Below are 14,105 nucleotides of genomic sequence, written 5' to 3'. Positions count from 1 at the left end.
CAAATCCTCACATAGTTAGGCTTTAACCTAGAGAAGCATCTAGGCTTTCCTAGAGAAGCATCAAAGATTATTCATGCCAGTAAACGGGATGTGAACTATAAACCCCAAGACTTCCTCGGAGGAAGAAGGAAGGGGTGCTTCATGTGAGGGTGGTGATGGGAAGTCACAGAGTCCTGTGCCATATCCTGTTGGCATCTGACATCATTAGCTTGTTTGCTTTATTACTGACAGGGTTCTTAATTTTGCTGGGTCATTTTATCTTGGCCATTTGGTGAGTATGTATTGCTGTACTTGTATAGTGCTCATTTGCATTTTTCTTATGACTAAGGTGCTAGGTACATTTTTTGTTTTTATTGCTCATTTATATAATATTTTGTCTATTCCAGCTATTCTTCCATGTTATAAATAATACCTCCATTTTCTTACTGATCTGTAGGGATGTTTGAAGTGTATTTTGAATAGGAACTGTAGGCTTTTATATTGCTATCACAAAACACTTGACAGAAAATTTAGAAGGAAAGACTTACTTTGGCTTCTGGTTGTGAGTTCATTGTGGCAGGGAAGGTACTGTGGGAAAAAAATCCATGCCATGGTGGACAGGTAGTAGAAAAATGGTGTACAGAAAAGAGGTAGGACAAGATGTGGTTCCTAACCTCCTCCCTCACAGAGATCAACTGTCGCCAACTACCTACCTCCTAAAATCTCCAAAACTCCCCAAAATATTGGCATGGAGAGACATGTGTTCAATGTGAGCCTGCAGGGGGCCATTTTGTATTTAAGCATGACAGTGAGTCTTCTGTCAAGCTCACTACTGCTTTGTTAAAGACATATTTTGGTAAATGGAAGATTTTTACAAAATCTAACTTGTCAGTTAATATTTTTTAATATTCTGCTAAGGTTAAAGCTTTCAAATTGAGATTAATATGTATATACCCTTATAACATGTTTTAAAAAGTAATTTAATCTTACCAATCTATTTCACAGTACTTGCTAGCATGTTTTGAAGAACATTTTTAAGTGGCTGCATAGGAATAATTATAATAAGTCTTATGCACTTACTGTGGTACATCCTAATTCTTTAGATCATTATTTAAATAAAGTATAAATTTAATAAATTAGAAAACTTGGGCCTTTAAATCCAAGTTCAATTGTTTTCAACTTTTATTGCCTGATGAATACACACTGACCTTCTGCTGTCTTTTCCAAAACATGCTTTTTAATTTTGAAGAATCTAGAGAACTCATAACCTAACATCTCTGCTTAGGTAGCTGACAACAAACTTTGCATCTTTAGCAATTACAAAATAATTCTTGCCTTAACTGTCTGCTCAAAACTATGTAGTTGTAAGAAGGCTGGAGAAAGGAAGGTGAAATGGCTTTCAAGAAGAAGTTGCCTTGGGGTACTAAAGTGTTGGGGGTGGTGTTCCCTGGAATAAAGATTGTGAATTTAACAGTGTGGAATCAGAGGAAAGAACTAAAATGTGTCTGAAGACAGTGAAGAGTCACTCTGAACAAAAATAAAAGTGAATGTTGATTAATTGTGGGACATAAGTGTGAGTAAGAAGCCATGTTATTGAGGGGTTTGAGATAAAGAATTTGGATCTGAGTCCATAGTCACCAGGTCCACAGTAGCTGGGGGTGAAGTAATGGGCTACTGCCATCAAAGTACAGTTTCAATTTGAGCTTTCAGCTCAGTGGTGAGAGTGATAGAGTCAGAATGACAAACAAAAGTTTATAGGATTAAACCAGTGGACAGATGATACTTTCTTAAAATAAGTATTTAGATCTAACACAAACAATACTGAAAACTGGATGTTTGTCCCAATAGTCTCTTGTATGCTTCAAAATAATATTCTGAATTTAAAATTAAAATGCCTCAAGCCTAGGAAGATATATCAGTTGGTAAAATTCTTGCTTGCAGACACAACAATCTGAGCCCAATGTCCAGAATCCACATAGGAGGAGGCTTGGATTCCCAGTGCTGGTGATGCAGTAGCAGGTAGATCTCTAGGGTTCACGGGCCAGTGAGTCTAGCCTGATTGTCGAGGTCCAGGCTATGAGAAGCCCTGTGTCAAAATAAATTGGTGCCTGATAATATCAGGTTGTTGTTTTCTGCTTGTCTAAGATGTCCACACACATGTGCACACATGGGTACACATGTAAAATAAAATGTGTAAATAAAAAATAAAATGTTTTGACAATAAGTATTGAGAACCAGTAACAAAAGTTATGATTCTATTGGGTGGTGGGTAGGACTTGTTGAACAATGCTTTTATGGCTTATTACATGAAAACAAAATTAGAAAGTACAGCACTAGAATCAAACTGTGTTATGCCTGGTTAGGAAAGCTAACTGCTCTAATCCCCGGTTTCCTCATCTATGACATGAGAATGATATTTAGAAAAAGTTAAATATTACTATCCTTGTCTGGTAGTATAAAGATATGTTGATTAAAATATTATCTGCATAGAAAAAATTTATTATAAATTATTATTTATTTATTATGACATATATAAGGAGTTGGAAGATGTAATGTAAGTGATAAGAAAGAGGGGAAAGATTTAATAAAAACAAAATTTTAATTTTTAATTTAAAGTTAGTAAAGTTAAAAAAGATTTTTAAAAACTAAGGATATCCTTGTGTCTACAAATAGTAAAAAAAAATGCTTTATTTCCCTAGCACCTAAGACTTGGAAAGAGCCAAACGACAAATATATGTATGTCATTTAATGGCAGGAGGCCTGTCATGATTTGGTGACAGACATGGTGTTCCACTCAGTGGGATGAAATGCATGTTTCACACTGGTTTCTCTGGAGGGACTGTTATTCATCACAGCTTACTGTTCCCTTCAGAGAGCTCCCACTGGAAGGGAAAAGGCACGCTGGTACTTTATATACAAAACCAACCCACGTTTGGCTTTGAGAAAACGGTATGCAGTCTGTTAGTTATTCATGGACACACTCTGCTGATGGAAAATGCTGTGGTTTTCTTTTGTTGTCATCACAGTAAAATCAGAAAGCAGCAAAGAAATGTTAGCGAACTGGTGTGTAGCCTTCTCTAGTTGGCAAATTGCAATATAGGGAAAATTTCTTGGTTTAGTTGCTATGTAAACATAGTCATAACCACACAGACCTGTGTTTAGAATTAGTAAGATGGCTTTTGTCCCTTACCCTGTCCCCACCCTCCTTTGAGATAATTATGAAGATACCCTCTTTCCTAGAAATACTGAACATGCCCTGGCGGAATGCCTTGGGTCTGGAGTCCACAGACACTGCTTTCTTAAGAATCTACAGAGAATATCTCTCAACACTGATGAAATGGTACAATTGAAAAGGACAGATGTACAGATAGCTTGGCTGACGAGTCTAGACTTAAAAGTGAAAACATTTCCTGTAGCCATTATAGCTTCTCACTCTTCATTTCATCCCAAATACTACAATCAGCATTTGCAAAGAGTTGGGTAATTGCTGTGCAAAAGCACATGCATGTAATCATCAGGCCTAGTTATAACAGGAAACGCGAGGGAAACATGAGGCCAGTACCATAATGTCCATTTCCGGATGGGAACCCTGAATCTCTAGAAGACTTACCCATTTGCCCTAAATCTCACACCTTGTACAGAAGTGGGGCTCAAAACCAGTATAGGAAATGGCTCAATACTGAACACAGTGTACCTAAAATGTTTGTTGCAAAATAAATAGGGCTTCATCTTCTGTTGTAATGAGTCCAATCTGAATTTATTTAAGCAACGAATCCTAAACATCATTATTTTTGTTCAGTTTTGGCTTGGTAAGCATGATACCATGAGACACATAATGCTGTGGGGGCTGCTGTTTTGTTGGTTGCTCATTCTCCATGATACCAGTGCTGAACTCAGTCACCACTGAACTAAACAACCCTATACAGCAAGAAAACGAGCAATGCTAGATTCACAAGGTTTAGTTTGGTCCTTGTCTTACAGTCCATTATGGAGAAAGGCAAGAAAACAGATACCACCTCCCAAGCATTCTGAGTGCTGTGGGAAGAGCTAGGCACCAAGGCCAGCCTGGGCTACAAAATAAGCTCCCGTCTCAACAAAACAAACCATCCAAAGGTTTCCATGAGTGCCCAGAGGAACATTTCAGTGAGTCAACTAAGAAAGATTTTTTTTTTCTGGGCTAGAGAGATGACTTAGCAGTTAAAAGTACTTCTTGCAGAGATCCAGGTTTGGTTTCCAGCTCTCAGCCATCTTTAACTCCAGTCCCAAGAATTCAAATGCCCTTTCCTGACCTCCTGGAGTACCAGGTACATATGTGGTGCACATATGCACATGGACGCAAAACACTCACACCCAGCAAGTCAAAACAAATTCTAATAAAAGCTCTCTGTGGGAGAAAATGCCTAAGGTTTGTTGTAAAGGACGAGGAAGCATTCCACAAGAAAAGAGGAGCTGAAAGAATAGCTGTGTACCATAACCCAAGCTCCCAGGTGTGTGAGGCAGGGGAATCCAAATCCCAAGCCAGCCCGGGCAGGTTCATAGTGAGACCCAGTCCGAAAACAAGACTAGACAGAGCAAAAGCCAAAAGAGCAGAAAGGAGTTCCAGGCACACTCAGAGACAGAAAGAGGCAGGAGACAAGAGGAATCAATAAGCCTTATGACATGGGGGGCCACTTTAAAGGGAAATGGCACTTAATTATAACAGTCTCTAACGTTCACAAAGTGCTTGCCCTGTGCCAAGCCCTCCAAATGCTTTCAATGCCCATTACCACTCTAGGAGGTGGGCACAACAAGGAACTGAGGCACACCGCTATTAAGCAACTCAGCCAGTGTGCCAAAGCCACGTCTTTCTGCAGTTACACACTGCTTTCAGTATGTGTGCCTGAGTATGTGTGTGAGCCAGAAAGGGAGGAAGAGACAGGGACAGTGAAAGGACAGCATTGGAAAGCCTGTGCACAGGGGAGGGCTTAGCCCACTGAGTGACTTCACAGGAGAAGACTGAGAAAGTAGCATAAGAAAGCAAACCTCCACACCATTAAGAGAGCCTGAAAATTCAACCCAGGCATGAATTTCCAAGTGAGATTAGAAGCTGTGTCACCCAGAGGCCTTGACTGTCCCTCCTTCAAGTTGATCCAGGGTTGTGTGAGTAGCACATGTTTATGGAACTGTGTGATCCCATTGAGTATATACAATCAGTAAAAATCAGATATGCTGTAAATAGTACACATAGTTGTGTTTCAAGGGCAACAGGTAAAAATGTAGTGAGTACAGGTTTTGTTTCCTTCCTCCCTCCCTCCTTCCCTCCCTCCCTCCTCCTTCTCTCTCTCTCTCTCTCTCTCTCTCTCTCTCTCTCTCTCTCTCTAAGGATGTTGGTAGGTATCACTGGCCCTTCAGAAGTTCAAAGTTAAATTTTTGATCTAGTTCCAGAAAGGCAAAACTTTGTGACAGTAATAATTATCTTTCCCACATTTCACCTGAAGTTTTCAACAATTATTTCCTCCCCACTGTTCCTTAAAACTTTTGTTGTATTATATTTACATATTTCTTCATAGATACAGAGAGATATAGACACATCTTTAAAAATGCCATGGATTCTTTTGCAGTGAGGTACAGTATAATTAAACACATACACAAAGCAGATGCTTCTTGGAGACTCATGATGAGGTGAAAATTAGTTTACGTCCAACCCTTGAACTGCAAAGAATCTCCCCGGTTACAAACAATGGCAATGCTGTTTAAACCACAGGTACATTCCTGTTCTCCTAGAACTGGCATGCTGGTTGGTGGGAGGCAGGCAACACACACACACACACACACACACACACACACACACACACACACACACACACACACACGGAGAGAGAGAGAGAGAGACAGAGAGAGAGAGAGACAGAGAGAAACAGAGAGGTGAAAAAACTCAGAACTTGAAGATTTTGAGAAGGAAAAAAAGTTGGATGGAGAAAATGAAACAGGGCAAATGAGGTTCCTAGGTGTTGCAAATTCCTCTGCCCCCATGGGAGGAACCCTCTCTGAAAGACTGCCCTGACCAGGGCCTGTGAGGAACTCCCTGCAGAGAGAAACACCCAGGGCAATGTTCTGGTGTCTGACTGACCTGAACTTGTTCGTGGAAATAAAGGCAGGTGTGAGAGGGCCAGAATTAATTGCACCCTGGAGAGAAGCCTGGAGATTGGCAGTGAATGATATGGAGGGGCAGACTGTAAGAACTACTAAAGCAGAGGAGGTGGGAATTTAGCCAAACAGGGCATCGTACTCAGTTTGAATAGCCACCATTTCTGTTGGAGAGAAGATTGTTCAGAAACAGAAGACCCACCAGGAAGCTGCTGAGATACTGGACATATAATTGGAGGTGAATGGAGATGGGTTCAATTTTCGAGATGTTGGCAGAAAGACAAGTCTTGATGCTAACCACCCACTCACTTCCCTGGCTGACTTCTGCAAGACATTCACTTGAACCAAGACTGCAATTTGCACAATTTTATTTAATAGGGAAGGGGGAACGGGTGGTTTGTCTTTGGTACGGCCCCTTTTGTCTCACTGTGCCCTTTTAAAGATGTGTGCTGTCCACTTATGATCCCTCCCCATGCAAATTCTCCCATGCCTGTAATTCCGCCCCCTTCCCCTCATGGCAAGCATTGGAAATAATTCCACACTAAATCACATTTACATGAGCTGACTTGTGGCTAACTAGATGACATGCTGTTATGGTTTGCAGGCATTTAGCATTTAGTTGACATTTATTTTTATTTTATACTTTAATTTTCTGTTGTTGAAACCCTTTTTTTTTTTTTTTTTTTTTTCAGGCAGGCCCAATACATTTTGGGAAGTTCACAAGCTCCGTGTGTCCCTGGAGCCTGATGCAAATAGCTGTGACCAGACTATCTGTGTGGCCCAGGCTGGCAGGCAGTCTGGTGAATAAAATTGTCTGTGTCACTGCACACAAGATGAACTGCAGTGTCAGCAGGTTTCCATGACACCGAGGGTTGTGAAAGACACATCTCTCCCACAGTCCACTTGTTACACAGTGTGCAAGGAGCAAACAGCACTGTCTGTGCCCACCTCCTCTCCCTGGACCCTCTCACTCATGGGTCCTCTGCAGCTCCCACGCTCCCAGCAGCCCAAACCTCAGACCTGGAGGCACTGATCCATAGCACCCATGAGCAGAAATTCTGGTCCCTGGGTTTCCCATGACTAGCCAGGGCACTGCCATAGATTTACTTAGAAATCCACACCCAGATGCTACAGGCAAGGGTAGGCACAAAGAGATCAGGTGGGACTCAAGGCTCTAGACAAACAGGAGTCTTGAGAGCAGGGACAGAGGTGACACTGAGCAAAGACGGCTAAAGTTGAAGCAACAGAAGCACATTGCAGCACTGATATAGGAAAAGAGCTGGGAAGGCAAGCCCATGCCAAGAAGATTCCAGAAAGGGCACCCTTGATCTCCTATACTTCAGCACAGCTCCATGGTGTCCCTCCCTTTCTGTCTAACAGTTTCCAACCCAACCTTCCCACAGATGTCCTCTGCTAGCCCAGCACTTCTGTGATAACACACACGCGCACACACACACACACACACACACACACACACACACACACACACGGAGACATTCAAAGCTGAGCAGCAGATCGGAGGTTGGACATCCATGTTGTCCAACATCCATGTTGGGAGTCAGACCACTTGGACCCAGCCCCCAGCCCCAACACTTATTCACCAATGGCCTTGAGCCCGTTTGTTTCCATAGGCCAGGGTCATGATTTACTCAGTTGTAAAACAGAATGACATTCATTTCTACTTAAACTGTTGTGGAATTTTCTAAGACCCTAACATAAGCTCCCCATAACTGCTTAGTTGTTAGTATAAAGAACTGTCAAAACAGGGTCACAAAATTATACTGTTTTTAATATTTTTATTTAACAAATTATAAGCTTTAATTACAAAATTGGAATGGTATATAGCTATGGAATTCATGGGTAATTACAGAGCTTGGTTTAGTTTAGTTTTTTTTTTTTTAATTAATTGGCAGTATTCTAGAGTTAGAATGACACAATCATGGGACATGCGTTTAGAGTTGATAAGAAGCATCTGCCTCTAAGACTGTATTTATGACCATGTTTGGAAGCAGTGCTAAATGTCTAAGTTTGAGGTTCTTTGTGAATATTTGTCTTCAAACCAAATCCTTTTCCTGGTCTCCTCCAGGACTCCCACATCCAGTCAAAGGTTAAAACGACTAAAACAGTTAAATGTATGGAGCTAGAGTGGCCTCTAATTTCCCATCATCAAATTAGGTTAACAACAGAGCATAAGGTCATTATTTCTATAACTTGGCGGTTGGTATGATTTTGCACATTAACACACACACACACACACACACACACACACACACACACACACACACGGGGGAGTATTTCACTTAGGAGGGAGGAAAACCTAGAGGGATAAATATGCAAGACTAAGACACTTTTGACCTCTAAACAAAGCAGATGGGTCAAGAGCAGGAACGGCAGACAAACTTCCTTCTCTTCACAACTGGATTTAACTCACACCGCCTGTAGGTGTGTGGAAAGCAAGTCAAGCAAGTCTGCTTCCTGGCCACAAGCAGGGCCCTGAGACACAGCAGGCCATAGAGTAGTAGCCTCAAGTGTGACAGGAGAGGGGGTCTTTCTCTGGAAACAGCCTGGTATCTGCTACAGAACCTGAAGAATTTTAATTGCACTGGCCATCCCCACTCTCAGGGATGCTGAGAGAAAAGCCTCACCTAGAGTAGAGCACACTGGGTAACTTTAAAAGGCCCTTTCATCTTTGATAGTCTATGGTTTTGATGTAATGCTGAGGTTTTTAACCTCCTCTTAAAATGTATGTGAGACACAGGACCTGGTCCAGTGCTAATTTGTGATGCATTTTCTAATTTAAATTTTTTCTGCCTTATAGATCCGAGAATTTAGAACTTTTTTAGGGTGGGGGATACCATTTTATAAAAGAAAAAACAAACAAACAAACAGGAAATAATTTATTTTTGCTCTGCACATCATGGTAACTTAGCACATTATTTTTTGAGTGAACTAATTTTAGGGAGTAGTTTCCTATGTCTTTTATTCATTTATTTTAACTTTTTTATTATTGAAGTTGTTAATAACTTTCTTAGAAGAATTTAAGATAGTGGATAATGACAATCTAAAACACAGCTGCTATTTTTTGAAAGCACACTATAACAAGCCACCAGAGAATGTAATTGCAGAAGACAGCATGTTCTTATCTCTTACAGTTTTATAGGTTGATCAGGTTCAGCTGAGTGGTTCATCTGTTCTGGTGGAGGCCAATAGGGCTGAAATGTCTATGATGGCATCTGCTGCATCAGCAAGATAGCTTGGAAGATTGGAGTTGGCCTGGTGTCTTCTCCGGATGTTCTTTTCCAACAGGACATCCCAATGACTTTATGTGGTAACTCAGGACTCCAGGAACAAGTTCCAAAAGAGGACAAACCCTTATTGACAAGACCTAACTAAAACTATGCTAGTATCCTAACAGCCAGAGGATTACAAAGGGCTTAAGTTATGAAATCCAGGGTTCACTGATGAACACCAGTATAGCAGCCAACCCTATGCCATGTCTTTCACTAAGCATTTCATGTCTATTAATGCATTTTATAGATAAATATTATAAATGGATGTTTCTGTCCTGCCGGGAACTCCTAAATAAACACACTGAACCTTAATATTAATTATAAATGCTCTGCTGATAGCTCAGGCTCATTACTAGCTGACTCTTACACTTAAATTAACCCATAATTCTTATCTATGTTTAGCCACATGGCTTGGTACCTTTTGTCAGTACAACATTTTCATCTTGCTTCTCTGAATTTGCCAGCAATTCTGTGACTTTCTCTTCCCAAGTCTGGCTCTTGGACTCAATGTCTTCCTGACATGCTATAAGTCAATCAGCTTTTTATTAGCAATGAACATAATCCACAGCACAAATAATCTAGTAAAGAGCAACCCTGGAACCTCAATCTAAAATGAAGAAAAGGAGTCACTAAAAGATTAAGTTCCTCGATGAAAGTCATACTGCAAAAGGGGGTGGGACTGAACTTAAATCCAAGGCATCTTATCCCAGAGAATGAGCTTTAAGTCTGAAGCCATGATTATTATTGGTATTTGGTTTGAGGACTTACACACTCAATAGCAGTATAGGAATTTTGTTCCCTTTCTAAAAGAAAAATTAATTCACTTTCACTTAACAGCTAATATATACTTATAAATGAGTACATACCATGTTTGTCTTTCTAGGTCTGGTTACCTCACTTAGGATGATTTTAAATGAATAATAATAATAACTCAATGAAATGATTCTTAATGGTATTCTACTATACTCATAGATCAAAGCCTAACCCAATTGTCACTAGAGAAGTATCATTTAGCAACTGATGGGAGCAGATGCAGAGACCCACAGCCAAGCACTAGCCAGAGCCAGGTAACCCCCCCCACTAGCCCCCCCCCACCATAGAAGAGAGGGAGGAAGGTTAGCGGGAATAGAGGGGATCAAGGGCATCACAAGAACACAGCCTACAGACTCCACTTAGCAGGGCTCATAGGGGCTCACAGAGACTGAAGTGACCATCACGGATCCTGCTTGGGTCTGAGCTTGGTATGGTTGTGTAGCTTGGTGGTGTTCTTGTGGGACTCCTAACAGTGAGAATGGGGGGGTCTCTGACTCTTTTGCCTGCACTTAGAACCCTTTTCCTTATACTGGGTTGCCTCATCCAGCCTCAATATGAGGGTTTGTACCCAGTCTTATTATAGCTTGTTATGCTGTGTTCGGTTGATGTCCCTAGGAGGCCTCCTTTTTTTTGTGGGGGAGGGAATGGAAGAGGAATGGATCTGGGGAAGGGGAGGTGGGGGAGAACTGGGAAGAGTGGAGTGCAAGAGGGATGTAATATATGAGAGAAGAATAAAACAAAATAAAATTAAATAAAAATTAATTTGCAGTCAGGCATGAATCCCAGTATTTGGGAGACAGAGGCAGGCAGATCTTTGAGTTTAAGGGTTACCTGATCCACAGAAAGAGTTCCAGAACAGGCAGGGCTACATAGAGAAACTCTGTCTCAAAAAAAAAATCAATTCACATTGGTAACATTTTTAGCTTGATGAGTTCCTGTGGCCTGGGTTCAAATTTCACTTCTCTTTATTGTTGTGACTCAGTTTACTCAACTATAAAGTGGTGCCCCGACCCGCGGGGTAGTCAATGACAAACTGGGGAACACTTAGAAGGAAGGGGGGCGAGGGATACAAAGAATGGACAGCAAGACAATATTCTGATCAAGCAGACAAATTTTATTTTCTCAGGGTAGGCTTATATAGGACCGTGGGCAGGATGTGAGCAGGGTTTGCATGTAACTAGGGCATGGGCACCGGCACGTAGGCAGAGTGAGAAGGTCAGTAGAAGGAATGCCCTAAGTTGTTTAGCTAACCTGTAATTGGCTGTAAATTGCAGCCCTGAGCTATTCTTTAGCTGGCTGTGAAACTGCAAGCCTGTACCTTGGAATGTTCTGCTGAACATCCTCTTTATTTCTTTAAGAGACCTGAGGTTGTGAGGATAGTGATGGTCCCCAACAAAGTGGCAATGATAATATCTAACTTGCAGGTGAGACCCTTCAGTGAGCATTAAGTAACGAGAATTTCTTAATTCGTAAGTGTTCGTAGTGACATGCAAATGCACAGTGAACAGATCAGTGTGGTAGGCTGTGAGCCAGATTCAGGGGGCTCATTATAGCTCCTACAAACCCTCTATAACAACAGTTGAAGCAGTGAATCTTAACCATAAATGGGCGTGGTTTCTCAGCTTGGAAAGGTGCTTGCCACAAGCCTGGAAAACTAAATTCAATCCCCAGAACACACATGATGAAAAGAAAAAAACTAACTCCTGCAAACTGTCCCAGACCTCAACATGTGCTCTGTAGCATTCTCCCCTCCCCGCCATACATGAGCAAGTAGTGTAAAAACAAACTTTTAGCAGGCCTTGGAATAATCATAATAAAGATGGTGGAAATTATTGGGTTTTTGCACTCCACCTTGGAATCCTAGAAAGATCAACACTGTGACTCTTGGGGAACTCACCACTAGTGGTGAACACAGGAGTGGTCTAATTGACCCAGGCTAATTTTTTCAGGCTCTAGTTTATGCTTTGTCTAGCTCTAAGACTCTTCCAGCCCATATCCCAAAATTGGTGTTAGAAGGATGAGTTAGTTGTGGAGTCCTGATATTTTCCGGCATCTGAAACAATATGGATGAATGTGAAGATGAGGAAACAGGAAAAAAGAAATTCCTTGTGGGTAGCTTTCAACTCTTAGTTTTCATTGCCTGGTTATGCTAGTAGCTGCCTGCGAGGGTTGAAACCATTTACAATGGTAAGAAATGGGTCTGTGTGCTTCTTCCTTTGGAATCTGAAAGATTGCCTTTTCCATAATATTACGGTCACAATTCTATACATGAGTAATGATATCTCTAAACTACAATCACAACATTTTGAGGTACAGGATTAATTCCTGACTCACTGCATCCTTTCATCTCTGAATCCCTGAGGAAGGGGCAGTGGGGTGGTGAGACCACTCACCAAGAAAGAATGAAATGAGGGTGAGGTGTGTGACCATGCCAGGAAAGGCTGACAGCAGACTGCACTGAAATGCTCACAATGTAGACAAGACTCTCCTCCACAGAGATAGGAGGAAGGACGAAGTGGAGGAGTGTGGAGAATGAGACTTCTAAGACCTGCTTATTGCATTCTGTCCTTGGAGTGTATTGCCCAATCTTCTCTGAGGGTCAGGATACTCTTCCCATGGAACAATTTGATATTGTTTCTTAAAATAGTTTTCTATAACGCACTCAAATGTACTTCTTCATGCTGGTGCACCATCCTTCACACGGACTATGTCTGAAGTCTTCATCAGTTTTTCCCATTTCAAATGCCGAGGGATCTTTCAGACTGCATGGTAATCATTCTCCTCTCAAAGCACATGGGTAGTAGTTATAATCCAACCCCAGCAGAGCACTCAAGGCTGTATGGTGGTCCAGCTATCTCTACCTCCCGCACCACCACAGTGTCCATATATAACTGTTCCCTAAACACAACACACTGCAGGGTCAATCTTGCTCCTAAACTCTGGATATCACATATATCTTTCTCTACATGAGAATCTTGACTTTCTTCCACCCAGAGTATTTCCACAAACTTTTCAAGACTTGGGCCAGAGATCATTTCTTCTTCTCTTTCACCCAGGGAGATCCCTGTTTTCTATTTTGCACAGCATCCTGTATGACCAGGAGGGCCCTTCCCTTCTTTGTAGAACAGTTGGTCCCACCTTGTTGTCACCTGCTGCAGCAGTGTAGATCCAATGTGCTGCATGGGTATGCAGAGAAGAGGGACTCAAGATGAACTGACAACTGTAAAGTACCCCTTAGCATTCCCTTTCTCCCTGCCTTGTATGCGGCAGGCTTCACTTGTACAGATGATTCAAGATTTAGGATGGTTGACAACCCACCACCGAATGATTTGGCAAAAGCATTTGGTGTTCGATAGAAACCATATTTCAAAATACCTTTCACCTAAGTTTGGCCTTTCCAAGACTAGCTATATGTGGTACTATTCTCTCTCGTCATACTAGGTGGAGGTAACCTGTCCCATCACCCAATCAGCCAAGTATCACAAAGCAAACAACTGTGTGCTGCATGTTCTTCATCATTGTTAAGCTATAGTATCAGAATAAATAACCTAGGCATGCTGAGTGTACTTGCAACTTATGTTCAACTTCTCATGGGTTTATTGGGATATTAGGCCATTCTGAGGAAAGCAACATCTGCATTCTTTCCCCAGTTTGAAAAATAGTTTCCTTTTTGGGTTAAAAACAAAAACAAACAAACAAAAAACAATGAAAAAGCAAGCAGGACTCTCTTTCCCTGATTAGAAAATCCCATATGTTTGGGGTGATGGGATAAGCACAGAATTTGGAGTCTGGGAGCCAGCTCTGATGCAGCCAGATGAAGACGATGGTGTTTCTTAGGTCCTACACTCCACTCCTATTGCTTCTGCAATGTTTTTTTTTCCAGGAATCATTCTTGAT

Source organism: Phodopus roborovskii, unplaced genomic scaffold, assembly GCF_943737965.1.
Source record: "Phodopus roborovskii unplaced genomic scaffold, PHOROB, whole genome shotgun sequence".
NCBI classification, from domain to species: domain Eukaryota; kingdom Metazoa; phylum Chordata; class Mammalia; order Rodentia; family Cricetidae; genus Phodopus; species Phodopus roborovskii.
The sequence above is the reverse complement of the archived record's forward strand: the minus strand, read 5'-3'. Positions refer to the sequence as shown.